Source organism: Papio anubis, chromosome 11 (assembly GCF_008728515.1).
Source record: "Papio anubis isolate 15944 chromosome 11, Panubis1.0, whole genome shotgun sequence".
NCBI classification, from domain to species: Eukaryota; Metazoa; Chordata; class Mammalia; order Primates; family Cercopithecidae; genus Papio; species Papio anubis.
Genome location: NC_044986.1, coordinates 114384913 through 114412194, shown reverse-complemented (window position 1 = coordinate 114412194; position 27282 = coordinate 114384913). Strand labels below are relative to the sequence as shown.

General features: G+C 48.7%; 1 long non-coding RNA gene across 3 annotated transcripts; it reads right to left on the bottom strand.

Annotated features, from left to right (window-relative positions):
* Positions 1–900: 900 nt before the first annotated feature.
* On the bottom strand, positions 901–25628 carry LOC103887307. 3 transcript variants are annotated; one of them, XR_001906170.3, is made up of 5 exons: positions 24766–25628; positions 9094–9221; positions 5901–6126; positions 2927–3120; positions 901–1443 (listed from the first exon to the last, which is right to left on the bottom strand). It is a non-coding gene; the product is annotated as an uncharacterized LOC103887307 (long non-coding RNA). The 3 variants fall into 3 exon arrangements; XR_651362.4 differs by lacking the exon at positions 901–1443 and having other exon boundaries at positions 2645–3120; positions 24766–25613; XR_651361.4 differs by lacking the exons at positions 901–1443; positions 24766–25628 and adding an exon at positions 14064–14845 and having other exon boundaries at positions 2645–3120.
* Between the last annotated feature and the right edge of the window lie 1654 nt (positions 25629–27282).

Genomic DNA, 27282 nt, shown 5'->3' with positions numbered 1-27282 from the left:
CTTTTGGCTCTATGCATATATGAACTGTATGCTGATGCTTTTACTAGCATCTATTAAGTGTGCACTAGTATTATGTCTAAAAAAATAAATGTAATGTGACATCTTAATTTTTGAGACGGAGTCTCAGCCTGCTGCCCAGGGCTCGTAGTGGGCGTGAATCTCAGCCACTGCAAGCTCTGGCCTCCTGCTAATGCATTCTCCTGCCTCAGCCTCCCAGCTGGGACTACAGGTGCCTACCTAATGCAGGCTAATTTTTGTATTTTAGTAGAGATGGTTCCCACTCATGGCTAGCCAGGATGGTGGTCTGGATCTCCTGACCTCGATTCACTTCTACCTCGCCTCCTCCCAAAGGCCTCCCAAATCCCAAAGGGACTGCAGGCGTGAACCACTATGCCTTGGCCCTATCTTAATTTTTAAAATAACTTACTGCTAAAAAAAAAAAATGCTAACCATCATCTAAGCCTTCAGCAAGTCTTTCAGCTGGTGGAGGGCTGTGCCTCGATGTTGACGGCTACTAACTGATCACTGATTTCTCCATAATCAGCAGTAAGGTTGTGTTGCTTTCTGATCACTCATGGGTTCACTGGAGTAGCACTTTTAATTTCCTTCAAGAACTTTTTTTTTTTTTTTTGAGACGGAGTCTTACTCTGTCACCCAGGCTGGAGTGCAATGGCGCGATCTTGGTTCACTGCAGCCTCTGCCTTCCAGATTCAAGCAATCTTCCTGCCTCAGCCTCCTGAGTAGCTGGGACTATAGGCATGTCCCACCATGCCCAGCTAATTTTTGTATTTTTAGTAGAGATGGGGGTTTCACTATGTTGGCCAGGCTGGTCTCAAACTCCTGGCCTCAAGACCACCTCGGCCTCCCAAAGTGCTGGGGTTACAGGCGTGAGCCATCGCACCCAGCCCCATGAACTTTTTTTCATTCATAACTCAGCTAACTGGTTTAAGAGGCCTAGCTTTCAGCCTGTCTTGGCTTTGGACATGCCTTCCTCACTACGCTTCATCATGTCCAGCTTGCTATTTAAAGTGACAGATGTGCAACGCTCTTCCTTTCACTTGAACACTTAAGAGGCCATCGTAGGGTACTAACTGGCCTGATTCAATTTTTTTGTATCTCAGGAATAGGCAGGTGTAAGGAGAGGGAGACAGACAGGGAGCGGCCATCAGTGGGACAGTCAGAACACACACACCATTTATCGATTAAGTTCCCCATTTTATGAGCACGATTCTTGGTGCCCCGAAACAATTACGATAGTCACAGCAGAGATCACACATCACCATTACAGATATAACGATGATGGAAAAGCTTAAAATATCGTGACAATTACCAAAATGGGACACAGGGACACGAAGTGAGCACATGGGTCTTGGAAAAACGGCACCAATAGGCTTGCTCCATGCAGGATTGTCACAAACCTTCCATTTGTAAAAAGTACAATATCTGAAAAGCACAATAAAGGGACGCACAGTAAAACGAGGTGGGCCTGGCCAGGTACAGTGGCTCCCGCCTGTAATCCCAGCACTTTGGGAGGCTGAGGTGGGCGGATTGCCTAAGCTCAGGAGTTCGAGACCAGTCTGGGCAACACAGTGAAACCCCGTCTCTACTAAAATACAAAAAATTAGCCGGGCATGGTGGCACGTGCCTATAGTCCCAGGTACGAGGGAGGCTGAGGCAGGAGAATTGCTTGAACCCAGGAGGCAGAGGTTGCAGTGAGTCGAGATTGTGCCACTACACTCCAGCCTGGGTGACAGAGCGAGACTCTGTCTCAAAAAAAAAAAAAAAACGAAAAAAAAAACTAGGTGTACCTGTAGTATGTGGGAAAATGGTAAGTCTATAAAAGAAGAAACAGTTGGGAAGGTCAAAGAGGATTTGCAAATGCAAAGCAGGACACGTTTTGGGGTGGGGATTGCAATTTTTTTCTTTTTTTTTTTTACATGGAGTCTCGCTCTGTCACCCAGGGTGGAGTGCAGTGGCACAATCTTGGCTCACTGCAGCCTCCGCCTCCCGGGATCAAGAGATTCTCCTGCCTCAGTCTCCTGAGTAGCTGGGACTACAGGTGCACACCACCACGCCTGGCTGATTTTTGTACTTTTAGAAGGGACAGTGTTTCACCATGTTGGTCAGACTGGTCTTGATCTTCTGGCCTCAAGCGATATGCCCGCCTCGGCCTCCCAAAGTGCTGGGATCACAGGCGTGAGCCACCATGCCCAGGTGAATTGCAATTTTAAATAGCATAATCAGAGAAGCTTCATGGAGGAGGTAATATGTGAGGAAAGACTGGAAGAAGGTAAGGGATTAGGCACTGAAGATATTGGCGGAACAGTGCTACCCCAGACATCTGGGCAGCCAGGCACAGGGACCCCAAGCAGAAAACGGTCCTGTGAGGGTTTTGTGTTTTCTTTACAATTTATCAATGTGGACACTGCATACTCACACCAGAAAACAGCAAGTTTCCTACTTGGCTTCTCTGCCTCCCTCCTTCCTTCCCTCCCTCCCTCCCTCCCTTCCTCCCTTCCTTCCTTCCTCCCTTCCTTCCTCCCTTCCTTCCTTCCTTCCTCCCTTTCTTCCCAATATGCCCCACTTCAATGGATAAGTTTTCCAGCTCCCTTGGCTGTCTTCTGCATTGCACATGACAAGTATCCACTAAATATTCATTCATTAGAAACAGACAGACGATGCTGTGCCTCTGTAGCTCTCTAGCATCTACCATAGCACAGATCTCAACAAGACCCACAAGATACATTTGTCAACAAATCGATGGCCTCCTATGTGGCCCTGTGCTGTGTGCTGAGGCTACAGGGAGGAACAAAGCCTCTTATATGGGGACCCACTGCTGCAGTTAAGTTCCTCTGGTGTCCTTTGTAATACTGCAAACAGAACTTCTTACGCCGTAGGTGAATGAGAGAAATATCCCATTCCAAACCTCTGATGGAGACTGGCCCAGTCAGTGTGTGGGAGGAAGAAGGAAGGTAAGAAGTGGAGGAGGTGGAAGGAGGGAACTTCAAGGTCTTTCAGAGCAATGGTGTGGTTGGCCTGTGGGAAACTCAGCGGCTGTGAATTCAGCTTCATTTTGCCCAGCGTTCAGGGGGCGCTCAGTGCCGGAGAACAACCTGCTTCCTATGAAAACTGCAAAGTAAAAACAAGGAGGCGTGTCAGAGAGCCACAATTCGCACATTTAACTAAAAAACACAGCTATAAATCATGTTTATCACCATACGGAAGTCATTATGGAAAGTGGGAGACAAATAGACACGAAGAAACGAAAATTAGGATTTCATCTGCCCTGATTCTTAGTCATTTATTACCATCCAGCTGGGCACACACTTTAAGAACCACGACAAGCAAGATTACCCAACCGGAAACACCTTGTCGCCTTAATTAGATTGGATTTTATCTTAGCTGTGATACAGTAATAGTGATTTTTTTTTTTTTAACTGGAAGGAAAAGATGAAAAACATCTTTTTCTTCAGGATTGACATTTCTTAACACAGATTACAGCAGGCAGGCAGCAGACTTCGTCTCTGACCCTGACGATTTTGTTATCTTCTGCAGAAAGTAATCACTTCCGTGTCATTCCAGCCACAAGCACAGGATCTAGTCACTCATTCATTCCGCCATCTGATAGAGGCAGGAGACAGGCAAATGGCCAGGCCAATAGGGAAGGGTCTCCAGAGAACCCCCGACCTGCACAGGTCATTGTGCACAGGGGGCTTATCTAAACACGACCACGGTGAAAAATTCCATCCCTTCACACCTGCGCAGTAAGGGAAATACACCAATGGGGAGTGGCTCAGACTAAGGGCCCACCTGCCCACTGGAAGAATGGGGTGGACCCACCAGGAATTCCCCTTAAGCAGGGGAGGAGCCTGGCCTTTACGAGTCCTGGGTGGCAGCCGGGTATTTAATTTGTGAGGCAGAAGCCTGCAGGCAGGACCCCTCCTTTGACTGAGAGCTTTCCTTTTGCTTAATCAATTCTGCCCCTCCTCACCCTTCAATGTGTCCGCAGGCTGTGAGACAAGAACTTAGATTAAGCTGAACTAAGGAGCAAAAATCCTTGAATCACATTCATGGCCCTGTGCTATGTGCTGAGGCTACAGGGAGGAACAAGATAGTCAAGGACCCTGCCCTCAAGAAGTTTAGAGTCTGAAAAGGGACACAGGCATTAAAAACGTAATTTCAGGCCAGGCACGGTAACTCACACCTGTAATCCCAGCACTTTGGGAGGCTGAGGTGGGTGGATCACCTGAGGCCAGGAGTTAAAGACCAGCCTGGCTAACACGGTGAAACCCCATCTCTACTAAAAATACAAAGGTTAACCAGGCATGGTGGCTGGTGCCTGTAATCCTAGCTACTTGGGAGGCTGAGGCAGGAGAATCACTTGAACCCAGGAGGCAGAGGTTGCAATGAGCCGAGATCCCACCACTGCACTCCAGCCTGGGAGACAGAGCAAGATTCTGTCTCAAAAAAAAAAAAAATTAATCTCATGCAAAAACACCCTTGCAGGCACACCAGAAATCATGTTTGATCCAATATCCAGGCCCAGTCAAGTTGACACAAAAAATTAACCATCACAGGGGTGGTGAGGAATGAGGTTGGAAGGTGTAATGTGGGCAGATGTACCATGGCCTTGCAGGCAATGCTAAGAGTGTTTATCTTTATTATAAGAGCAATGGGTAGCCAGTATAGGGCTTCAAGACAAGGCAAGAAATACTCCACTTAGTATTGGGAAAAGATTGCTTTGTTTGTTGTTCGGGGAAGAAACAGGTCTGGACAAATTCAAGGAACACTGACACTTAGGTTAGGTCTTGAAGATGGAAAAGGATTCAGTTACTTGGAGAGAGTAAGGGAATTCTAAATAAGAGACATACATTAGCTAAGGAAGAAAGATGGCAGCTAAGGATATTCAACAATGAAAGCATCTTGAATGATAGGAATAGGGAACGTCAGGGGAGGAGGAATCTAAAATGAGCATAGCAAAGTGGCTGGGGGAGAATCACAGAGGGCCTTGAGTACTAGGATGAGGAACCCATAGCTCCATTCTATTGAACTTGATGGTTTCTTTGAGCAGGTGATTGACATATCAGGTCTCTTTTAGGAAGATGACTGATATGGTTTGGATCTGTGTCCCCCCCTCAAATCTCATGTTGAAATGTAATCCCCAATGCTGGAGGTGGGGCCTGGTGGGAGGTAATTGGATTGTGGGGGCAGATTTCTCATGAATGTTCTAGTGCTACCCTCTTGGGGATTGTCTTGGTGATAGTCAATGAGTTTTCATGAGATCTGGCTGTTTAAAAGTGTGTGGCACCTCCTGCCTCGCTCTCTTCCTCCTGTTCCAGCCATGTGAAGTGCTGGCTCCCCATTTTCCTTCCACCGTGATTGGAAGCTTCCTGAGGCCTCACCAGAAGCAGATGCTGCCATGCTTCCTGTACAGCCTGCAGAACCGTGAGCCAATCAAACTTCTCTTCTTATAAATTACCCAGTCTCAGGTATTTCTTTATAGCAGTGCAAGAACAATGACTATTGATAGTGGATTGGGCACCGGAGAGAATGCTGATAGAGCAGAGAGCACTTGGGAAGAAACCATTAAACACTGAAAGAAGAAGAGGTGGTGGAGATACAGGGGAGAGAACACACACAATAGACTCATCTGAGGTCAAATCAACACAACTCCACAACCGATCAGACGTGGAGAGAAAGCAGCAAGAGTGAAATAGAACTCCACGGTTCTAGCCTGAGTGATTATGGGCAGAGGAATATTCTGAACCTTGCTGGGGGATCCAGGTAGAAGGCAGAAACCTGGGCTTACTTCAAGGAGGGGTGGGAAGGAGAGATGAGAGGAAGGAGGACCAGGAAGATAAAACATTTCCAGTTAGCTATGCTGCATTGGAGGTGCTTACCGCGTATCCAGGTAAGATGTCCACTGGGTAGTTAAGATCTATGGGTCTGGAACCCAGGAGAGAATTTGAGGTTGGAAATGCAGGCTTGGAAGTCATAATCAGAATGATGTTCTCAGTCTTTTGGATTTCAAAATTTAATAAAATTCTCAAAAGAAAAAAGGCAGTTTGCACGAGTGACTTTTTTGTTTGTGAATTACCACCATCCACTTTCATGAAGAACCAGGCACTGTAATTCCCAAAAGGTATACAAGGCATCGTCTTAGAATAAAAGGTACTCCTTTAAAGAGAATAAATTTAGCCTTATGGAAAACTTCCTCCGTCATCCCCATTTTTCTCATTTTGCTGCAAACCTGTGTCCCACGGACAGTTTGGGTTGCATTTGGCCACCATGGGTTTGAGACACGGGGGGAACAAAACTGTGAGTTCTTTTGTTTGTTTTTTACAGACAGAATCTCACTCTGTTGCCCAGGCTGGAGTGCAGTGGCACAATCATGGCTCACTGCAGCCTCAAACCCCTGGGCTCAAGGGATCTGCCTGCCTCAGCCTCTCAAGCAGCTGGGGCCAGAGGGGTGCACCACCACACCTGGCTATTTTTTAAAATTTTTGTAGCGATGAGGTCTCACTATGTTGCCCAGGCTGGTCTCAAACTCCTGCCTCAAGCAATCCTCCTGCGTTGGCCTCCCAAGTGCTGGGATAACAGGCCTGAGCCATAAAGTCCGGCCAACCATGAGGTCTGACGAGACACTTGTAAGGGCATTTAGAGCTCACAGGGATGACGGAGCGTATGAAAGAAAGTGGAACCTTAGGAAGTCAACATCCAGCAGAGGAGATGCGCACAGAGGCAGAAGCAGTGGGGGAAAATCAGTGAAGAATAAACAAATAGGAATGAGAAGGGTCCTCCCCACTTTCTATCACACTCTGGTAGAAACTGACACTTGTATCCCTGTTTGAACCCGGGAGGCAGAGGCTGCGGTGAGTCGAGATTGTGCCGCTGCACTCCAGCCTGGGCGAAAGAGTGAGACTCTGGTAGAGAGGGGATTTTGATCAGGGTGGCAAACATGAAGCCACAAGACCCCAATTGCCAGGGGGAAATCTGCACAAAAGCCACAAACTAAGAAGTGTCAGGGCAGGCACGGTGGCTCACGCCTGTAATCACAACACTTTGGGAGGCCAAGACAGGATGATCACTTGAGGCCAGGAGTTTGACACCAGCCTGGCCAACATGGTGAAACCCTGTTTCTACTAAAAATACAAAAATTAACCAGGTGTGGTGGCGCACACCTATAATTCCAGCTACTCAGGAGGCTGAGACAGGAGAATTGCTTGAACCCGGGAGGCAGGATTGCAGGGAGCTGAGATTGCGCCATTGCATTCCAGCCTGGGTGACAGAGCGAGACTCTGTCTCAAAAAAAAGAAAAAGGAAGAGTCGGGAAACCGCAGCCCGTGAGCCAGATCTATCCTGCCTGCTGCCCGGTTTTGTGCAACACGTGGGCTAAGAATGTTTTTACATTTTGAAATGGTTAAAAAAAAAACCAAAAGAAGAACGCTACTTCATGACATGTGAAAATTATTTGAAATTCAAATTTCAACACCCAGAAATAGTTTCACTGGAGCGCAGTCACCCTCAGCTGTTCACATATTGTCTGTGGCTGCTTTCAGGCTGCAGGACGGAGTTGAGTCAGCGTGAAAGAGACTGTGTGGTCCAGAGTCTAAAATATTTCCTGGCCAGGCGCCATAGCTCACACCTGTAATCTAAGCACTTTGGGAGACTGAGGAGGGAGGATCGTTTGAGCCCAGGAGTTCGAGACCAGCCTGGGCAACACAGCAAGACTTCGTCTCTACAAAAAAAAAATTTTTTTTTTGAGATTAAGTCTTGTTCTGTCACCAGGCCAGAGTGCAATGGCGCGATCTCAACTTACTGCAACCTCTGCCTCCAGGGTTCAAGTGATTCTCCTGCCTCAGCCTCTTAAGTAGCTGGGACTACAGGCACCCATCACCATGCCCAGCTAATTTTTATACTTTTAGTACAAAATTAGGAGCATACAAAAAATAGGAGGCAGCGTTTCACCATGTTGGCCAGGATAGTCTCAATCTCTTGACCTCGTAATCCACCCACCTGGGCCTCCCAAAGTGCTGGGATTACAGGCATGAACCACCACATCCAGCCTTTTTTTTTTTTTTTTTTGAGACAGAGTCTTGCTCTGTCACCCAGGCTGGAGTGCAGTGGTGCAATCTCAGCTCACTGCAGCCTCCCTCCTGGGTTCAAGCGATTCTCCTGCCTCAGCCTCCCAAGTAGCAGGGACTACAGGTGCATGCCACCACGACCAGCTAATTCTTGTATTTTTAGTAGAGATGGGGTTTTGCCATGTTGGCCAGGCTGGACAAAAAAATTTTTTTAATTAGCTGGGCATGGTGGTGCATTCCTGTAATCCCAGCTACACAGAGGACTGAGGTGAGAGGATGGCTCACACCCCAAGGTTGAGGCTGCAGTGAGCTGTGATTGTGCCCCTGCACTCCAGCCGGGGTGACACAGTAAGACCCTGTCTCAAAATAAAATAAAATAAAATATTTTCTATCTGGCTCCTTTCAGAAAAAGTGTGCCTACCCTTGCACTGAAAGCAGAAGGGAAAGAGATGGGCTTGTTGGAAACCAGGAAAGGAGCAATTGACAGAGCTGCAGGGGGCAATCCCTTCCCACCTTCATCCAGCACTGAGATCACGTCATACAAAAGCCGGGGTAAGGCTTTTGTATGGTAAGACCAACTAACCGCAGTGCATGTTGGCACGTTACTTACAGATTTGGCACATTTGGATTTTTATTATGGTTGTTGCTTCATTGTATGTTTGTGTGTTTCCTTATTACATTTATTTATCTATCTATTTATTTGTTTATTTATTTTGAGATGGAGTCTTGCTCTGTCACCCAGGCTGGAGTGGAGTGAAGTAGTGTGATCTTGGCTCACTGCAACCTCTGCCTCCCAGGTTCAAGCGATTCTCCTGCCTCAGCCTCCTGAGTTGCTAGGATCACAGACGCGTGTCACTATGCCTGGCTAATTTTTATATTTTTAGTAGAGATGGGGTTTCACCATATTGGTCAGGCTGGTCTCAAACTCCTGACCTCAAGCAATCCACCTGCCTCGGCCTCCCAAAGTGCTGGGATTACAGGCATGAACCACAGTGCCCCTTTCTATTACCTTTAAAAGTGCTCCTTGAAGAGAAAATCCACTCTGCCGTTTCAAGCTTGACTTCCCTCTCCAGTCTTAGAGACTGATCATTGGGACAGAGTGACATTTTCCGACAGTGCTGGCTCATTATTTTCCTCCTGGAATTGCAAATCCAAGGGTCAAGTGGTACAGCCTGCGCCCATCCAGAAGGGGAGGGAATCCCACCAGAGGGGCCCAGAAACAAAGAAAACAAATAACTTCAAAACCACATCCTAAAATCTGGACCTGTGACAGGACAGATGGAACTCTGGATTGTTTGATTCTATCAGCAGAACAGAGGAAGGAAATGTTTTAAAACGAGATTATGTTATTTTCCCCAGTTCTTATTATGAAACCTTCCTGAAATGAACTTTAAATATCGGCCACCCCTTTCATGGGGCTGAACGGGATTCAGCAGTTAGGAGCGCTGCAGGGAAATGTGGCAGGGCAGAGGTGGGACAAATTGCAGATCCCAGTGGGGTCCCTTGGCTAGGTGACAATTAGACTATAAAACACAGCTGTGTGTGTGTTAGGCAGGGAATGGGTCTTTAAAAAGCTCTGTGCCCAATAGGAATATTAATTAAAGGGTCTTTTCTCAAAGGACATTAATTATAATGAATAAAAAGCCTTCCACGACTTTTGCCCTCAATGAGAAAATGACTGACAACTACTTATGGTACAGAGAAGGAAAAATATCCTAGAAGTTATAAAAATTTCCCCAAAATGAAATTATGCAATAATCCTTTATAATGCTAGGCTTGCTAGACAGAATTTTCCAAAGGAAGCTGTCTATATCACCCAGCCCCAAGCCCTGCTGAATAATACACAGTAGCTGCGTCATTAGTGTCCTCTAGCCAAATGACTGTCCAGGCAGGATAACATGGATGTGGTCACTTGTCCCCTCTGCATGGGTGTCCTCCCACACATGCCTCTCAATGCCAAGGTTCCTCAAGATCCCCTGAGTGTCAGCTCCTGTATCCAACTGCTTACCTGACCTTGCCTCTAAGAAGTCTTAGAACGCCTGAAATATAAAGGTCTTCCCCAGGCTCCTCCCTGTCTTCACATCCCTATCAATGGCATCAACACCCATCCACTCATCAAGCCAGAACTTAGGATTCCTCCCCAGTTCTTCCCTCTCCCCTGACATCCAATTCATCAGCAGATTCTGGGGCTTCGCTCTCCCAGTGATCTCTCCCGTCTGAGGATTTCCCTCTAGTGGTTCATTCCGGCTATCATAGTCTGTATTAGCATCATCTAGACTTGCCCTGGACTAGTACAAAAGTCTCCTGAGTGTTCTCTCTTCGTCTATTCTCAAGGCCCACAGCCAGACCATTCTCTACAGAGTTAAAAGAATGACTTCTGAAGGAGTGAATAAACCCACATCACTGCCCTGCTTAAGCTCCTTCAGCGACTTCCCATAGCACTTAGAATACAATGCAAACTTTTCTGTGGCCTTGTAACCCCTGTGTGAATTGGTCTGGCTATTTCTCCAGCTTCTCCTCAACCCCTCTTTCCTCACCCGGCATTCCAGCAGCTTCGGGGTTTCATAGTCTTCAAACACTCTTGTGCCTTCCCACTTTTAAGCCTCTGTGTTTTCGGTTCCCTGTGCCAGGAAAGTTCACCCACCATTTCCCAACTTCGGAGGCCGCCATTTTGGATACATTGCATTGGCCTGACATTCCTTTTCTTTCAACTGTCAGACTTCAGGGCTGACCTAACTGTCACTACTGGAGTTCAGTGTGGCCCCCAAAAGAGCACCCTGCCATTCTAAGTTCTAAGCCCACTGAGAGATGAGACAAAGAATCTAGACAGATGGAGACCAAATGCATCAGCTCTATTCTTTACAAAACTGATATTGGAGAATGTGGCATATAATACTTGCAAATAAGTGGTTTCCTAATACCAACCCCAGATTGGATTTACCCACCCAGTTGGAGGCCATGCAGGGTCTGGGCAGACCCTGGATGTGGGGGGCCTCGAGGCCTTAGTGCAGCCCTCCTGGCACCCCCAGCTTCCTTGTATGATTGTGCATGTTCGTTCCATTAGTCGGTGAAATTCCTAAGGCAGACACCAGGCAGAATAAAGAATACAGGGAAAGGCCAGGCACAGTGGTTCTTGCCTATAATCCCAGCACTTCGGGAGGCCAAGGCGGGTGGATTGCTTGAGCTCAGGAGTTCGAGACCAGCCTGGGCAATATAGCAAGACCCTGTCTCTAGCAAAAATACCAAAAAATATAGCCAGATGTGGTGATGTGCGCCTGTGGTCCCAGCTACTCGTGAGGCCCAGGGTGGGAGGATGGCTTGAGCCTGGCATGCAGAGGTTGCAGTGAGCTGTGAACACATCATTGCACACCAGCCTGGGTGACAGAGCAAGACACTGTCACAGGAAAAGAAAAAAAAAAAAAAAAGAACGGAGAAAACAAATTATCGTGGGAACAGTTGTTAATGACTTTGGGGTGTTTATTACCACATTAGGGGCGACACACGTTGCAAATCAAATCCCAGCTAGGGTGGAACTTTAAACAAAATGTGAGCCAGCACAGAGGACCCTAGCAGGGCTGGCCCAGCCACGAGAAACCCCAGTTCCGGAGAGCTCTGTCTCTTCTGGGCTCAACTAGAGGGTGTAAAGAGGCCAAGGGAAGTCCTTTCCTCCCGGCAAAACAGTCGCAGGGCCTTGTGTGATTTTTCTTCTCTCTTTCTTCTTCCTCCTCCCCCTCCCCCTCCTCCTCTCCTCCTCTACCTCCTCCTCCTTCTCCTTTTCAATCATTCTAGAAACAGAAAAAGTGTCTGCCCATGACTTCAGGGTTAAATGGTCCAATCCATGTCATGATAGCTTTGACTTCCCAGTGCTAGAATGGGCCCTCAGACATTACATTAATCTTGTTTGAAAACCAGTGTCGCCGCATTTGAAGTCTCTCTTCCCAAGAGATTTAAGCCACCCCCATACAATATATATGTGGTACTAATCATTGTGCAGGCATTTCTGAGAAGTGGTATAATCACTACTTAAATCCACAATCTGTCTAACTCTGCGTCCTCTCACGCTAGCATTTACATTCTTTGAGAAGGGTGATATTTAAGCCTGAAATACTGCCTAGAACGAGGTACAAGGCGCTTCCATGTAGGACAGGCAGCCCACAGGGGAAGCCTAACCTACCGGATTGAGGACAGCAGGAAACAGTTATTAAAACGTACGTCACAGCCAGATGGAACAAGCTCTGTTCCCAGGACAGAGCTCTGTTCCCTTAGCCCCGCTCCGGCCTCCCTTCCAGGGGATCCTGGAGGCCCTGGGACTAAACAGGGAGGTGTTGCTATTTATTGCTACTGAGAAAGACTCCTTTAGAGCACGGTGTACATACAGAAACACGTACACGGACCTAGGTGGTAAATTTGTACAATAAATCCTTAAAGAACTCTCGCCGCCCCACTGTGTTCCACATGAGACTTCTAAATATGCTGCGTCCTTCAGGGGCTTCTTCCTTTCCAGAGGCAGCGGTATCTATGGTGACCTTCAACTTCAATGGTCAGCCAAGGAAGGGATGTGCCCAGGGGGACTTACTTGAACCCACACTATTTGTAGGCAGCACCCACTGCCTCTAAAACCAGATTCAAATGGTGCATTTACTGCACACCCCTCCTCTCTCCTCTCTCTCTCTCTCTCTCTCTCGTACAGACAGACAGATGGACACACACACGCACACATCCAGTGGCAGGGGTGTGGACTCCCAGCCGCCCTCCCAGAGTCTGGGCTGTACACACAGTAGGTGTTTAATAGCTGTTTGTTGAGTAAATGCATCCATGGATGACAATGCACAGAGAAGCAGAAAAGACATCCACCTCTGAACAGGAATGTGAGCTTCGGTTCCCCTTCAATTGTGAATTTGCTGTTGGAGTGGCCCCTGCCTTTCTCAGCGGGGCCCTGGAAACGTGGAAACAAGAACCTGAATGGTAGAAGATAAACACTGAGGAGTGGTGGGCTAGGAAGGTGGGGAAGGTTGGATCCCAGGACCCAAAATGTCCCGTCTCCAGAATGGGGTCCCTGGTAAGCCTTCCTTCATGTTCATCTCCTGCGTGGAAATCCAGAAGCCCCCTCACTTCTAGAACCCTCCAATCAGAGCCCCTCTGCTTGGCGCCTCCCAGAATCACATAAGGAAAAGAATCTGCCTTGGGGTATATACCCAGTAATGGGATTGCTGGGTCAAATGGTATTTCCGATTCTCAGTCTTCGAGGAATCACCACAGAGACATGCACACGTAGGTTCACTGCAGCACTATTCACAATACCAAAGACATGGAATCAACCCAAATGCCCGTCAGTGATAGACTAGATGAAGAAACTATCGCACATATACACCATGGCATACTACACAGCCATAAAAAGGAAGGAGATCATGTCCTTTGCAGGGACATGGATGGAGCTGGAAGCCATTATCCTCAGCCAACCAACCCAGGAACAGGAAGCCAAACACCGCATGTTCTCTTACAAGTGGGAGCTGAACAATGAGAACACATGGACACAGGGAGGGGAACATCACACATGGGCCCGTTGGGTGAGGGCAGGGAAGGGGAGAGCATCAGGGAAAAGAGCTAAGGCATGCCGGGCTTCATACCTAGGTGATGGGTCGTTAGGTGCAGCAAACCACCATGACACATGTTTGTGTGCCTACGTAACAAACCTGCACATCCTATACATATTACTTTAAAGAAAAACCCAATAAGAAAAAAAAAAAAAAAAAAGAATCTGCCTTTGATATTCCAGGCCTGCCTTATAGTTGGAGATTCACATCCTTAGTGACCATTGGGACAAGCATGCGGGGAGGGCTGGGCCCCAAGACCCGGGAGTGGCCCTGCCTGGCCATTTGCGCAAGCAGCATGAAAGCCAGATCTACAGCTGGTGCACCTAGTTCTTCTGGGCAAGGGAGGCCCACGTGAAACCTCGCGGGGGAGAGAGAAGGCGGCTACCTTTCATCTCAATGAGCCAACAGCCTCACACCTTTAAGTCCTGCCTAATCTTACGATGGAGTCATCGAGTCATTGCTTCTTCCCTGCCAAGTCATTCAGGATTCAGCAGCTCCAGCTGCCCTCAGGATCTGATGGAATCTTGAAGGCAGAGTTCCGAGACTGCTGTCCAGGATACAGAAGCCCCCGGCTCAGTCAGGGCCTCCTCAGCTTCCAGGCAGGACCCACCCCAAAGCCCTCAAGGCGGTAGAGGCCTGTTTTCAGGTCTATTTTTAAAGATCTCTAGGGGAAGTGGTTTCTGAATGCTCTGTAGGATGAGGCTGTGAACAGAGATTGTTTCATTTGTTCGGGGCTGGCAACAAAGGGACGTACAACCCGTTCTCACCGCGCCAGTGCGTTAAAAAGCACTGCAGACTATCATTACCTTTTGCCAGTTGGACTGGTTAAGGAAACCGATGGCTTCCCCTACAGCTGGGGAGGCTGCCAGCCCCGGGTTTCTTGGGACAGTCCCTGAATATCTTGGTCTAGCTTCGAATGCACTTGCTTTATGAGTCACCGTCCAATTAAAATAAAAGTGGCCAAGGAAAAAGAATCGAAGGAAAAGACAGGAAAACTAGGCAGAGGATCCAAAGCAAGTACGCATTTATGTTACAGGCATGCCTTATTCTAAAATCACCAACACAAAAGCTCAATTTACAATACAGAAATTGCCTAGAATAGAGGCAATTATACTCATGGCAGAATGTGAATGATTTCATTTTGCCCAGGAAAAAAAGAAAGAAAATTCATCAGAAGTTTCCTTTTGGTCTCCTCTCTAATAAATTTTAAATATTACTAAACTGTCAGAAATCTGATTTACTTCTGACTTTTTCCAACCCCCCTGTACGGTATAAAGTCATCCCTTCTTGGATTCTGAAGCTGGCCACCTAAGCTTGGAAAACACCAAATGCTTTTGTAATTCTAGATAATAATAAGTGCTCGTTTGGCATGAAAGAACATGAACTATAAACACCAGCTCATCAAAGGACTTCAAATGTCTTAGAAAGGAAAGAAAACAATCCAGTCCAGGAGCCAAACATGATAACGAACCCAACTCATAGAAGGCTTCAGTCATTAGGCACGGAGCCAACAGCGGCTGTGCTCCTGGCTTCTTCCTCTTTCACAGCTCAGCAAGCTAGAGAGGCGGGGGTTGGGTTCACCACGTTTACCACTGGGTTGATCTTACTTTTTAAAACCACTTTATTGAAGTCTGGTTGGCATGTTAAAAAAAAAAAAAAAAAAAAAAAAAAAAAAAAAAAAAGCTGTATATATTTCATGTCTACATTTCAACAAGTTTGGGATAAAGTATACAATGGTGAAACCAATACCACCTCAAATCTATGAACACATCCATCACCTCCCAAAGACTCCTCCTGCCCTGTTTATTTATTATTTTATGTGCACACATCTCTGTTTGTGTTAAAAGCACAGCGCAACGCTGGGCGCAGTGATTACATGCCTGTAATCTCAGTGCTTTGGGAGCCTGAGGTGCGAGGATCACTTGAGCTCAGGGGTTCGAGACCTGCCTGGACAACATCCTATTTCTACGAAAAAATATATAAAAATTAGCTGGGCATGGTGATGCACACATGTAGTCCCAGCTACTCGGGAGGCTGAGATGGGAGGATCGCTTGAGCCCGAGTTCGAGACTGCAGTGAGCTATGACTGCACCACTGTCCTCCAGCCTGGGCAACCAAGCAAGACCCTGTCTCCAAAAAGGAAAGAACACAGGGCCAGGTGCGGTGGCTCAGGCCTGTAATCCCAGCACTTTGGGAGGCTGAGGCGGATGGATCACAAGGTCAAGAGATCAAGACCACCCTGGCCAACATGGTGAAACCCCAACTCTACTAAAAATACAAAAATTAGCTGGACATGGCGGTGGGTGCCTGTAGTCCCACCTACTCAGGAGGCTGAGGCAGGGGAATCGCTTAAACCTGGGAGGCAGAGGTCGCAGTGAGCCGAGATTGCGCCACTGCACTCCAGTCTGGTGACAGAGCGAGACTCCATCTCAAAAAAAAAAAAAGGACGCAACTTAAGATCTACCCTCTGCACATTTACACATGCAATACAGGAGGGTTAGCTCTAGGAACTATACTGTATAGTAAATCCCTAGAACTTGTTTCTGTGGCATAACTGAAGTTTTGTATCATTTAACCACTGCCCCACCCCTGGTGACCACCATTTGACACCCTGCTTCTATGCATCTGACTAGACTCCACAGAGAAGTGACGTCTATTTTGATCTAATATTTATTTATTTATTTATTTATTTATTTTATTTTTTTTTTTTGAGACTGAGTCTGGCTCTGTCGCCCAGGCTGGAGTGCAGTGGCCGGATCTCAGCTCACTGCAAGCTCCGCCTCCCGGGTTCACGCCATTCTCCTGCCTCAGCCTCCCGAGTAGCTGGGACCACAGGCGCCCGCCACTTCGCCCGGCTAGTTTTTTGTATTTTTTAGTAGAGACAGGGTTTCACCTTGTTAGCCAGGATGGTCTCGATCTCCTGACCTCGTGATCCGCCCGTCTCGGCCTCCCAAAGTGCTGGGATTACAGGCTTGAGCCACCGCGCCCGGCCTTGATCTAATATTTAAAGTGAGGTTTAGACTTGGCATAGGCAGAGGAAGAGGAGCAGAGGGTCCTTGTGGACCCCTGTTTCTAGTCACCCTCTTTCCCACATCTGGCCCAAAGCAGGATGAAAGCCCAGGGCCAAACTGTAAAGCAGATGAAGCGACTCTTAGCTTCCTCAGCCTTCCCTGCCTGGTCGCTGTCTCACTCTTTCCTTCTTCCCACAGGTCCTCCCAGTCCTGTGTCCTCCTAGAAACCAGACACTGAGGAGGAATGTGGCCATGCCTCTCTGAGTAGCAGCTGCGTCTTGCTACTTCAGGACATGGAATGCGCTCTAACTCGAATTTCAGATGTCAGAAGAAAGGGAGGCACTGGGCAAAACCTCACTTTTTGATGGGGAAGAAAGATACAGAATGAAGTCACAGTGAGGCCTAATGTGAGACCAGGCCAGTGCAGGGGGTAGACCAGTTGCTCAGGAGAAACTGCTGTTCAAGACCATGGATCCGTCTCCTTAAACCCCTTTGATCGACTACTTATCTAGTGGACAAGAGTGACCCCGACCGCTGCCAGCTCTTCCGATGTGGCCTCAGTGGTGCTCCAGGTTGGAAGGGGGAGGGTTCTGACTCACAGAAGAGAAGTCTTCCCTCCAAAAACAATCCAGACACAGGGTCAAGGGGAGTATTTGGGGATAGAAAATGGCATCAGAAGGCATCCAACGTGGCCCCGTCTGCAGGTGTTCTGGGCTTGTGCCATGTAAATACACAGGAAGATGTCTCATCACCAGCCCTGCCTGGAGAACCAGTTCCACCTGCCCACTGCCTGCAGCTGCTTGGAGGGCAGGCCCAGGAAAAGCCTCAGTGAGACCCAATTCCTGGGCAGAAACGCCTCCCTGGACAGCCACACCAGGGCCTCTGAAATATTTTATCTTGGGTGGGGAAAGAATGTGAAATAGATGAGCTGTAGGGACAATCTTTTCCATTTCCTCCTCTAGCTTGCTCACAAAGTGGTTCCCAAGTTGCAGACCCCACAAGTTAGCACTTAGGGCCTGAGCCATGCTGGAGGCTCGGTCCCACCTTAGGGCCAGTGGCCAGCCGTCTGCCCTCAGCCATCCTTGGCTGCAGAATGTCCCTGTGGCAGGGACGCCTCCCAGGCAGGTGGGCAGCTGAGTTGTCAGCAGCGATGCTGCCTGTCCAAGGAGATCTGGGGGTCAGCAGTATCTGTGGCAGCATGACATGCCATAGGGCACTGCACTGCAAGTGACTTCAGCATCAGGTTTTCCTTCAGGCAGGGTTCTGCATCTGTCACTGGCATGGGTGTTTCTTTCTTCCTTCCTTTTTTCCCTCCTTCCCTCCCTCCTTCCTTCCTTTCAACAGAATCTCACTTTGTTGCCCAGGCTGAAGTACAGTGGCACAATCTCAGCTCACTGCACCCTCCGCCTCCTGGGCGCAAGAGATTCTCCTGCATCAGCTTTCTGAGAATCCGAGATTACAGATGCCCACCGCCACATCTGGCTAATTTTTGTATTCTTAGTAGAGACAGAGTTTCGTCATGTTGGCCAGGCTGATCTCAAACCCCTGGGCTCAAGTGATCCACCGGCCTCGGCCGCTCAAAGTGCTGGGATTACAGGCATGAGTCATGTCACCGCACCGGCCCTTTTCCTCATTATTATGCCTGCAGGTCTGCAGTGGGGTCCCAACCTTCTGTTTCTGTCTTAGAGGGAGGTTGGATTCTCCTTGACATACTTCACTCCTTATCTTGTTGCTGTTGTGCCTACCCTTCTGAACGACAGTTGGGGGCCAGGGATTTTGAAGTTAGAGCCACTTTCCTCTACCTAGTAACTTGGCAGGAAGAAATCTCAGAGAGATTCGACTGGAGGCTGGCGTTGCCTTTGCTGGAGAAGCTGCGTCCTGCCTTTCCGGCTGAGACTTTGTGAAATGTCTTGTTCCAGATTTCACTTTACTTAATTAGGGCATTCTTACTGCCATATGGAGGCCTCAAGTCTTCCAGTCATTGCTTTACATTTTGTGGAACTCTGAAAAGGGGCCAGGATCCTGAGAGCCTGGGGGTATGTCAGAGCTTTTATCCTATGACATTTCCTATCTCATGAGGCTGCTTCGTTTGTTCCAGAGAGTTCGTAAGAAATCTCGGGATTTTATGGATTAACCTTTCTTTATTGGAGTGGAGGTTTAACCTTCCTATATATAGTCCTGCTTTATTGGAGGGGGCTAATGAAAGTGGAGTCCAGAGCTACTTTGGGTTATGCCAGAATCGTGTTTCTTTCTTCGACAACACTTTTCAGCAATTTTTTTTTTTTTTTTTTTTTTTTTTTTGAGAGAGGATCTCGTTTTGTCACCCAGGCTGGAGGGCAGTGGCACAAACATAGCCCACTGCAGCCTCGACCTCCTGGACTCAAGCAATGCTCTTGCCTCAGCCCCATGAGTAGCTGGAACTACAGGCGTATACCACCATGCCCGGCTAATATTTTGTAATTTTTGTAGATGGGGTTTCACCATGTTGCCCAGGCTGGTCTCAAACTCCTGGGCTCAGGTGATCCTCCCACCTTGGCTTCCCAAAGTGCTGGGATTACAGGTGTGAGCCACCGCAATCGACCGATTTTCAACATTTTAAATGTGGGCTTATACTTGTTTCCACATTCGGCCGTTGACAGTGATCTTCTTTGCTGGACGTGACCATGTTTTGCTGAATTTATTAGGCTTTGGGGAGAGAGAGAGCTGTGCTCTGGTGTTATTTACTCTTGAGAAAATACAGGCCCACGGATACAGCAGCCAGCGTTGCCTGGTAGGGTGTGGGCAGCAGCAGGCTGTGGGGTTGCCTCGTGGTTCTGGAGGAGCGAGCGGCTCAGCCATCCACATAACTCCTTCACGAGCCTTTCCTCCCCAACCTGGAGATAGCCTTGGACTTCGCCCCCAGCCAGAGCCAGAAGATACAGGCCCAGCTTTCGATGGAATTTACACTGGAGAACAAGAAGTCCCTCCATTTCTTTCAGAAGCCTCTGCCCTGACCACTAATCTCTCTGCGCACACTCTACCCACAGGAATGACTTCACTGGCCGTCCCCTCAGTGTGACCTTGTAAGGAATCCACATTCCCTGATTCCTCTGCCATTCCCTTCTCCAGGCACTCAGGAGTCTATCTCCTGTCAGAATCCTTTCCCAAGACAGTAACTCCCGACTTCAGCGTCTAGGGGTAGGAATATAAAGAGTACCTTTGGGGGCCAGGTGCAGTGGCTCACATCTGTAATCTTAGTGCTTTGGGAGACCGAGGTGGGATGATTGCTTGGGGTCAGGAATTCAAAACCAGCCTGAGCAAAAGAGCAAGACCCTTATCTCTACGAAAAATTTAGAAAGTTAGCTGGGTGTGGTGGTGCACACCTGTAGTCCCAGCTACTCAGAAAGCTGAGGTCGGAAGGTAGTCTGAGAGTTTGAGGCTGCAGTGAGTCATGACTGCGCCACTGCATTTCACTCCACTCCACTGCACTCCAGCCTGGGAGACAGAGCAAGACCCTGTGTCTGAACATAAATAAACAAAGAGTGGCTGGGCACGGTGGCTCATGCCTGTAATTCCAGCACTTTGGGAGGACGAGGTGGGCAGATCACTTGAGGTCAGGACTTCGAGACCAACCTGGCCAACGCGGTAAAACCCTATCTCTACTAAAAATACAAAAATTAGCCGGGCAGGGTGGTGGGTGCCTGTAATCCAAACTACTTGGAAGGCTGAGGCAGAAGAAGCATTTGAACCCGGGAGGCAGAGGTTGCAGTGAACTGAGATTGCGCCACTGCACTCCAGCCTGGGCGACAGAGCAAGACTCCATCTCAAAAATCAAAAACAAGCAAACAAACAAAACAGAGTTAGAGTCCCTTGAGTCCATGGAAGAGCACGGGGAGGTGTGAGTGGCCCCTGCACGGGCACAACGCTTTTCAAGCACCCTGACATCTAAAGTGGCTGACTCGGGGACAGGGGTTCCCTTGCCACCCCTACCGGAGAGCTCCCCTCAGGGTGGGGACGGGATGGGGAGAAGCATGGTAGGGTATTTCTTTGGGAGTCAACCGACAACTATGCACAATCTTTGAAAATCGTTATTTCAAAACTCAGCCCCCTCTACATTGTGGCGTACTGCGGCAAAACACAGCCTCCCTGTCCTGATTTGGACTCTCCACTTTCCAAGGAAGGCTCTCGGCCTACTCCTGTGTGTGGCTGGGTCGGCGCCAGCCTTTCTGGGCACCAGGCCTCCGCTTCTGGAGGCTTATCGCGGATTCCCAAATTGGAAATGGGAGCAGAGACAGCCAAGGAAGAATCTGCTGAACAGACCTGGGGCTGTCACGCTCTGGGAGCCAGAGGGAAGGCTAGGAGGAAAGAGAGCCGCTATTTGGCAACCCCACTCCTGTCTGCCAGAGATGGAAGGAATTCCTCACCTGACTCACCACCGCAGGTGCTCCTGTAACAAGCCATGGCTCCTCCACCTGCTGCCCTGGGAGCCACCTGGCTCTGCGCATGTGGTATGTGTGGGGCTCGGGGCTCGGGGCTCAGGGCTTTCAGGGAGGGCATGTGCCGTGGGGGCTGGGGGAGGGGACACCACTGTATTCCACTGCTCCATCTCTGGCTTAAATTATACCTGTTTTATTTTAAACAACAGAATTCCTGCATTGGAATAAGGCTTTGTCTGAGAGGTGGTCGCAGAAACAGAAATGTGCAGAATCTCCACTTTCAGAGGCAGCTGCCAGACACAGACATATCCCAGCAAGTCCAGCCCTGTGCGGCCAGCAGGAGACGCTCCTTCCGGCATGCGCATATGGTCACATCTCACTTTATTTTTATTTTGTATTTTTTAGAGACAGGGTCTTGCTCTGTCACCCAGGCTGGAGTGCAGTGGCGCGATCTCGGCTCACTACAACTTCTGCCTCCCTGGTTCAAGCGATTCTCCTGCCTCAGGCGCCCGAGTAGCTGGGATCACAAGCACCTGCCACCAGGCCTGGGTAATTTTTGTATTTTTAGTAGAGATGTTGGCCAGGCTGGTCTCGAGCTCCTGATCTCAGGTGATCCACCTGCCTCGGCCTCGCAAAGTGCTGGGATTACAGGCGTGAGCCACTGTGCCCAGCCAAAACAACAGAAATTAATTTTCTTGCAGTTCTCAAGGCCAGAGGCGTGGAATTAAGATGTGGGCAGGGCCGGCCCCTTCTGGGGGCTCTGAGGAGGCTCCATCCCGTGCCTCTATCCTGGCTTCTGGCGGCCACTGGCGATCTTCCTCATTCCAGTTTCAGCCTCCCTCTTCACCTGGCCTTCTCTGTGTCTCCTCTTCTCTTCTGTGTCTTATATGGACAGTTGTCATTTAGTTTAGGGCTCACTCAGTTCACCCAGAATGTTCTCATCTCGAGATCCTAAAAGTGATTACCTCTGCAAAGACACTTGTTCCCAATCCGGGACCATTCACAGGTGCTGGTGGACAGATCTTTCAGGAAGGGGCGCCACTGAACCCAGGTGTCCCAGTCTGTTCAGGCTGCTGTCACAAAATGCCACAGACTAGGGGGCTTAAGTAACAGACATTTATCTTTTCACAGTTCTGGAAGCGAAAAGTCCACCATCAAGGTGCTGGCAGACTTGGTTTCTTCTTTGTCTTGCGGGTTGTCACCCTCTCCCTGTGTCCTCGTGTGGCCTTTCCTCTGTGGGCTCTGTGGGTGTGTGCCCCTGCTGTCTCTGTCTGCTCGAATTATCTCTCTCTCTCTCTCTCTCTCTCTTTTTTAAGAGACGAGGTCTCGCTCTGTCACCCAGACAGAAGTGCAGTGACATGGTCATGGCTCACTGCAGGTTCACTCTCTCCTGGGTACAAGTGATCCTCCCACCTCAGCCTCCTGAGTAGCTGGGACTATAGATGCATGCCACCATGCCCCTGCTGATTTTTTAATTATTTGTAGAGACGGAGTCTTGCCATGTTGCCCAGGCTGGTAGGCAGCACACACAGAATTTGCTGATGCATTGGAGGCAGGGTGTGGGGGAGAGGAGTCAAGTTCAAGGCCAAGGTTTTGGAGCTGAACAACCAGAAGGATGAAGGGTACATTCACTGAGAAAAGGAAGGCTGGGAGCACAGGAGGTGTCATTGGTGGGGAGATGAGGAGTCTGGTCTTGGCCGTGGTCAGCTCCCGATGTCAAGTTGACCATCCGCATGGACCAGCTGGAGTGGCAACTGAGCCCTGGGTAGAGGCTGGCTGGAGGCGTTTTTTGGGGAGTGACCTGTGTGTGGATGGTGTTCTAGGCATAAAAGGACTCTCAAGCATTAGGCTCTGGGGATAGTCCTAAGATACAGGGAGGAGAGAAATTAGCAAGTGATTCTCCTGCCTCAGCCTCCCAAAGTGCTGGGACTACCCATGTGAGCCACTGTACCCAGCAAACATTTCCTCTTCTTATAAGGACACCAGTCATATTGAACAAGGGTCCAGCCTAACGATCTCAGTATAACTTGATTACCTCTGGAAAGACCCTACCTCCAAATAAAGTCACATTCTGAGGTGCTAGGGGGTTAGGACCTCAATCTATGAATTTAGGTGGGAGCCAGTTCAGGCCATAACAATGAATGAAGGTTATTTTCAAGCACAGCCTTTGCTAAAGAAGAGAAGAAACACACATTTATCCTCTAGTGATTCATCTCCCATCCTGGCATTCCTTCCCACCTTGAAGGGCCTGGGTGCGAAGTGGCACTCTGTACCAAGGGCTACCATGCACCAGTCACTGTTCAGCACTTTGCATATATTCACCAACATCAGTCTTTCCTCCCCTCTTACATGTCACCTCTCTTCAGTGTTTCAGAAAGGGCGACAGGTTTTCCCACAACTGTTCCCAAGGTCCCTATCTTACGACTCCTCCTCACACTAGCTGTTCCTCCTGCTCTGCCAGGGCCACTCTTCGCTTTGCTGTTGACCATGATCCAGAGAAACCCTGGACTGAAGTCCCCTTAGTACCACATGCCTGCTTTTTTACAAGGCTTTGCAGAGCGGGAGGTGGATATAGGGCAGACCACACCTGTCTTTGTGGCCCCATCCATGACTCCGCTCTGTAAAATCATCACCTTGTTAAACAAGTTCTGTCTGTTGGGGTAATTTTGGTGGCAAGTAAGAGCAAATCGAAGTCAAAGTGGCTTCAATAATAAGAGGAATGTATTGGCTGACATAAATGAAAAGCCTGCAGACGGAGTGGGCTTTAGGCAAGGGTTGATCCAGCTGTTCAACAATGCCACTTGGAACTCACTTTTCTTTTCTAATGTGAAAATGTCTTTAATCTTCACATTTAAAAAAGTATTATTTACCGATGAAAAACTATTTTTTTCATCAACCATAAATCTTTGCTCCATTTACTTTTTTAAAAAAAATTAATTTTTTTTTGGCCGGGCGCAGTGCCTCACACCTGTAATCCCAGCACTTTGGGAGGCCGAGGCAGGTGGATCACCTGAGGTCAGGAGTTCAAGACCAGCCTGGCCAAGATGGTGAAACCCCGTCTTTACTAAAAATACAAAAAAATTAACCAGGCGTGGTGGCACGTGCCTGTAATCCCAGCTACTCCGGAGGCTGAGGCGGAGAATTGCTTAAACCTGGAGGGGCGGAGGTTGCAGTGAGCCGAGATCGTGCCACTGCACTCCAGCCTGGGCAACAGAGTGAGGCTCCATTAAAAAAAAAAAAAAAAATTAATTTTTGTAGGTACATTGTAGGTATATATATTTCTGGGGCACATGAGGTTTTGTTTGTTTGTTTGAGACAGTCTCGCTGTGTCACCCGGCTGGAGTGCAGTGGCAGATCTCTGCTCACTGCAACCTCCACCTCCCGGATTGAAGCCATTCTCCCACCTCAGCCTCCCGAGTAGCTGAGATTACAGGCACCCACTATCATGCCCGGCTAATTTTTGTATTTTTGTAGAGACGGGGTTTGGCCATATTGGCCAGGCTGGTCTTGAACTCCTGACCTCAGGCGATCCGCCTGTGTCGGCCTCCCAGAGTGCTGGGACTACAGCGGTGAGCCGCTGCGCCAGGCCGACATGAGTTGCTTTTGATACAGGGATGCAATGCGTAATAATCACATCATGGATAGTGGGATAGGAACTCACCTTTCTTTCCATCTCTTGTCCCTGTTTTCCTGGTATTGGGTTCCTTCAAATGCTCTCTCCCGTCTTTGGTTACAAGATGGCCGCTGGCGTCTTCTTGATTAAGCCAGAAGAATAATAGCCTTCTCCCATCTGGGTCAGCAGTTCTCAGCATGCCTCTGATTGGACCATCTTTGGTCACATGTTCATTTCTGAACCAATCAGTGTGGCTGTGGATAAGGTGGGACCACCCCAATGGCTCAGAAAAACAAGGACCCGTTTCCGGAGTGGGAGAGTGGCGGCAGAACCTCCGCCCCACCCAGCACCACGTGACTGCTTAAAGACTTGGGCTACGAAGGCAGCTTGACACAGATGTGGGGAGCTCAGCTTTGTCATTCACGACACGAGTTACTAGATTTCGCTGGGGGGGTGGAGCAAACAAAGTCTAATGACAACATGAAAGGAAAATTGTATGTATGTAAAATATGCCTTGTCCAGTGATCCAGGGGAAGATTCTTTAAGGAATACCCTTGTTGTAGCCAGAATTATGGCCCCCGCCCAGGAAATTCCACGCCCTAATTTCTGGGACTGTCCATATGCTATGGTGCCCCTGAACATGTTACTTTAATGGGGCAAAAGGGACTTTGCAGATGTCATCAGTTGAACTTCAAATAGGGAGATTATCCTGGATTATCCGGGCGGGCCCGGTATGTTATGTTAATGTTATGTTGTTGTGTTATACTGGCCCACCCAGATAAGGCAGAGGCAAAAGAGGAAATCAGAGAAATTCAAAGCACAAGAAGGCCTGGATGTGCCTCTGCTAGCTTTAGAATGGAAGAATCCACACGAGAAGGAACACAGGTGGCCTCTCGGTGCGGAGACTGGCCCTACTTAGGCTGACAGCAAACCAAGATGGGGGCTTCACTTCCACAGTTGCACAGAATTGAATTCTGCCAAGAATTGCAATGAGCCTGGAAGTAGCTTCTCCCCATAGCCTTCAGATTAAAGCCCAGCGCAGTCAACACCTTGATTTCAGCCTGGGAGACCCTCAGCCACCCATCCAGCCCAGCTGTGTGGACTTCTGACCTACAGAGTTATAAATGAGTGTTGTTTGAAGCCACTAAACCTGTGGTAATTCGTTACAGAGCCAGAGGAAATGAACATGCCTCCCTGGGCTGCAGTTCTGGCTTGTCGCCTACTGGCAGGGGCCCTTTCTACAAGAGGACCCTCTTCTCACAGATTCCAGCGTATGACCTTTCTGCCCTGCTTGGTAAAACCCTCCCCACTCCGCCAATGCACAATGGGCTTCTGGGTTCAGCATCCCCCAATCTAGTATAATTTCCTCAAATAAGAGTTGCTCTATTTTTAATAATACCCCAGGCTCCAGCAAGACATTCCAAGCCAGAACAGTCCAGAGTGGCCATAGGCCACTTGGTCCTGTACCCTTTGGGATCTTTCCATGAGTGTGGACCCCAACACACTTCATTATTCTTACAATTGTCTCCTATGCCCACTCCAGCCAGGCTCTGCCCTCACCTGCTCTGCACGTCATTTAAACTGCCACCTCCTGGTTGCAGAACCAACGGTCAGTTCTCAGTCTTCATCTTACTTGGCCTGTCCGCAGCGTTTCACCCAATAGATCCTTGAAACACTTTCTTTTTTTTTTTTTTTGAAACAGAGTCTCACTCTGTCAGCCAGGCTGGAGTGCAATGGCACAATCTCGGCTCACTGAAACCTCCGCCTCTTGGGTTCAAGCAATTTTCTTGCCTCAGCCTCCCAAGTAGCTGGGATTACAGGCGCATGCCAGCATGCCCAGGTAATTTTTGTATTCTTAGTAGAGACGAGGTTTCACCATATTGGCCAAGCTGGTCTCCAACTCCTGACAAGTGATCTGCCCTCCTCGGCCTCCCAAAGTGCTGGGATTACAGGCATGAGCCACCGCGCTCAGCCTGAAATACTTTCTACAGTTGACTCCCAGGCCACTACGCTTCGCTCTCTGCCTTCACCTTTCTCTCTCTACCCCATCCTTCTGTCCTTGCTAATTTCTCTCCTCCCTGTATCTTAGGACTATCCCCAGAGCCTAATGCTTGAGAGTCCTTTTATGCCTAGAACACCATCCACACACAGGTCACTCCCCAAAGAACGCCTCTAGCCAGCCTCTACCCAGGGCTCAGTTGCCACTCCAGCCGGTCCATGCGGATGGTGAACTTGACATCGCAAGCTGACCATGGCCAAGACCAGACTCCTCATCTCCCCACCAATGACACCTCCTGTGCTCCCAGCCTTCCTTTTCTCAGTGAATGTACCCTTCATCCTTCTGGTTGTTCAGCTCCAAAACCTTGGCCTTGAACTTGACTCCTCTCCCCCACACCCTGCCTCCAATGCATCAGCAAATTCTGTGTGTGCTGCCTACAAAACACAGCTGTACCCTTACCACGTCTATCACCCCCACCAGCTCCGGCTTCTTGCCAACATCCTGTTCCAAGCCTTCATAATCTCTCACTTGGATAGTTACAATAGTCTCTCTCTCTCTTTTTTTTT